This window comes from Lactuca serriola, chromosome 4 (genome assembly GCF_051521515.1).
Source record: "Lactuca serriola cultivar US96UC23 chromosome 4, Lser_US96UC23_V15, whole genome shotgun sequence".
NCBI classification, from domain to species: domain Eukaryota; kingdom Viridiplantae; phylum Streptophyta; class Magnoliopsida; order Asterales; family Asteraceae; genus Lactuca; species Lactuca serriola.
In genome coordinates, this window is record NC_136411.1 from 67,061,362 (window position 1) to 67,064,894 (window position 3,533).

General features: G+C 39.5%; 1 non-coding gene across 1 annotated transcript; it reads right to left on the bottom strand.

Moving 5' to 3' along the window:
* Window positions 1-3,135: 3,135 nt before the first annotated feature.
* Window positions 3,136-3,242, bottom strand: LOC145103446 (small nucleolar RNA R71). Its single transcript, XR_013706539.1, has one exon. It is a non-coding gene; the product is annotated as a small nucleolar RNA R71 (small nucleolar RNA).
* Window positions 3,243-3,533: the final 291 nt, after the last annotated feature.

Consider the following 3,533-nt stretch of genomic DNA (forward strand, 5'->3'; position numbering starts at 1 on the left):
TTCTTAGGGATAGTCACACTTAGAAGATATAAGTATTAATGAGATATGTGATGTTATAGGGAGGTTGTAGCTTGTCGGATTGCGAACGAGTGATTTCAGGATTTGCTAGCTTTCAGCTTTTACGAGGTGAGTCTTCTCACTATACTGTACCCGGAAGGGTTTGACTGTGTGACCGGAAGGTCGAATATGATATGTGATATGTATGCTATATGTGGTAAGTTATTTGTTATATGTGCTATGTATGTTGTGGGCCGGAAGGCGATTATATTATGGGCCGGAAGGCAATATGTTATGGGCCGGAAGGCGATATGTTGTGTGATGGACCGGAAGGTCGGCGTGGGTAGGACCGGAAGGTTTACCCAGCAGGGACGGAAGTCCCCTGAGACACATGGACCGGAAGGTCGGGCCTGGAAAGGCGTATGTGCGTAAGTTGTATATTGGGGAACTCACTAAGCATTTATGCTTACAGTTGTTGTGCATGTATTTCAGGTACTAGCGAGGACCGTGGGAAGGCGCCGGCGTGATCGATACACACTGAAGACTACTTTTATGATCTTGGGATTTTGATTATTTGTATTTGACAGAATACTTAAACTATTTATGCCTTGTTTTGAATGGAAATAAATACATTTTTAAAATGAAAAAATTTGTTTGAAAACTTGAGTTGTTCCAATTGGTATCAAAGCCTTGGTTTGAGGGATTCGGGTGCACCTTCGGGAGTAGCTGAACTCAAACCGAGGATTTGAGGGAAACTTTTTTTAAAAATAAAGGCATAAACTTTTGTAAATGGTTTTGTGGTGAGCAAGAAAGAAGCAGTGTGTACGATCAGTCAGCGCCCGAACGGTAAAGATCCCCAAAATACCTTACAATATTATATGATATGAATTGTTATGCATGCTAGATGATATTGCCATATTTACACTTATTTTTAGGCAGTATTTAAGTACATTTTTATTAATAAATTGATAATATGTTTAGAATAAAGATACTTATGAGTTTAAATTGTTATTTTCAGTCAATGCAAAGGATTTTCGAAGAAAAGGACCAAAGGTGACAAAATGGGGAACATGGGAGGCTTGGAAGACAAGAACATAATAAATTCACGATAAGAGCTAATTTCACGACGTGGCGATGAAGCCCACGACGTGGCATGGGTGTTCAGAAGATAAGCATCGCGACGCGGAGGATTTCCTTGAAGAATACGGATTGCTTGAAGCCCACGACGTAGCGAGACCTGGCCACGACGTGGCGCGAGTTTTTAAGCATTATATAAGTTCTGATGATTATTACGAAAAGGGAGACTTGTGGCAGAAGAGAAAGAGTTCCAGAAGACGAATAAGAACGAAAGAAAGGCTCTGGAAGAGGGTTTTCAACACCAAAAGAAGAAAAGGTTTATTTTTAGAACATGTCTTTCATTAGTTTTAGCTGTGTTAGTTTAATTACTATAATGAGCAGCTGAATCTAGCTACTCTTGTTTAGCTAGATGAAGCTTTGAACTTATGAATAGTTATATGATTATGGATTAAGCTTAGTTGGTGAAAATTTGCTTGTGTTTGATTTGTATGACCTAGCATGTTAATATTTGTTTATCTAGTTGTTTAATTACATGTTCTGTGTAGCTTAGTGACCATTAAACTGCATGAACCTGTTTACCTAATAATTTAGCGAACATTGAATTGTTAGAGCTAGGATTGACCAATCTTAGTTAATAATTAGAATAAATAAAGTTTAGCTGTGCTAGAGAACGAGAATTGTGATCATAATTGCGTTTACACAACAAATCTTATATAGCATATTTTCAACTATAATTGGTTCTGTGTTTAATTATGTGTGAACATACATGGTTTGACATGAATTAGTTAAATATTGGTAAGATAGAACTAAATTACTAATATAATTAAAAACCAACTTAGTAATCCGTAATTGTTAGCTAGCCATAAGGGAAAAGTGGATTCAATCTAAACAAGAGTGTGTGTTTTTACTTATTGAATTGGATTTAAGTTCATCTGATCTTGTAAAATCAGATAAAACCCTTTATTAAATTTGTTAATAAATTAGGTTAATTTAATAGTAAGTAAATTAATTAGAACACCGTTCCCTGTGATCGACACCCGACTTACCTAAGCTATACTGTAATCTGACTAGGTACACTGCCTATAAGTGCATAGATAGTCTAAGTTTGTTAGGTTATAAATATTAAAATTAGTGGGTACTTTTGTGCACATCAAGTTTTTGGCGCCGTTGCCGGGGAACGGCTTAGTTTTTAGTTTAATTATTTGCATTAAATTAATCGATCCTTCTTGTGGAATCACAGCCACAAAAAGTTATTTTTCAGCAAAAATAAAAATTTTTACAGAGTCCACGACGTGGCCACATACTTGCCACGACGTGGACAGGCAAAATTTTTAAAATTTTTTATTTGGTAGTTAGTTTTTCTTATTTTAGTTCAGTTTTACGTTTTAGTTTAGCAAGTTGCAGGAGTTCATGACCAGAAGCTCAAACACACACTTGGTGCCACCACTGGAAGACCCCGAATCTGCACTTCACAAGAAAAAGACGCCCTTGCAAGAATTGAAGTCAGCCTTTTCTAGGAAGTCGGGAAAGAAGACAGGAGAGTCCAGCTCATCAGCGAAGCACAAGAGCAATTTTGAGCATTTGGAACACACACCCGTGCAAACCGAGTCCGAAAGCGATACCGAGCCAGAATTTGAAGAACACACAAGTGAACCCGAGAACGAGCCAAGGAACGAGATGGCAGCAATTGAAGAAATGTCCATGGGAGCATACAAAAAGCGGATCCGAGATGACATGGGTCCTGGGTTAGTCCAACCCGCAATTCCTGCCACTGCCACATTCAAACTAAAGGGACACATATTGACAGCACTGAAGGACATCCCATTTTTCGGGAAGGATCATGAGGATGCTTTTAAGCATCTAGACGAAGTCAACGACATTGCTGATTACTTCAATGTCCCAAATGTCACAAGAAATACAGTCTTGCTTAGGATGCTTCCTATCACTTTCAAAGGAGCTGCTAAGGAGTGGTTAAAAGCACTCCCACCAGGTACAATCACCACTTGGGCTCAAATGCGTGAGCAATTCCTGGACCAGTTCTGCCCGCCATCCAAGATAGCCAAACTCAAGAAGGCGATAGCCAACTTTGAGCAACAACCGGGGGAGTCACTATACGAAGCATGGGAGCGGTACAAGGGCCTACTCAGAAATTGCCCTCAACATGACCTAAATGTGCAGCAAGAGATGTCAATCTTTTATGATGGGGTCAATGTAATGACAAGACAACTCCTTGATTCTCAAGGACCGTTGACAAAGAAAAATCCAAGGGAGGTCAAGGAGCTCATCGAAGAATTCGCGAAACACTCTCGCGAGTACCATAACCCGAGGCAAGACGGAAGTAAAGGCGGTGGAGGGACCCAAACTGAAGAAATTGCAGCTGTAATGGCCATGCTAAATAACATGGATCGCCGGATAACACAAATGGACTAGTCGATACATGCCATAAGAGTGGGGTGTGA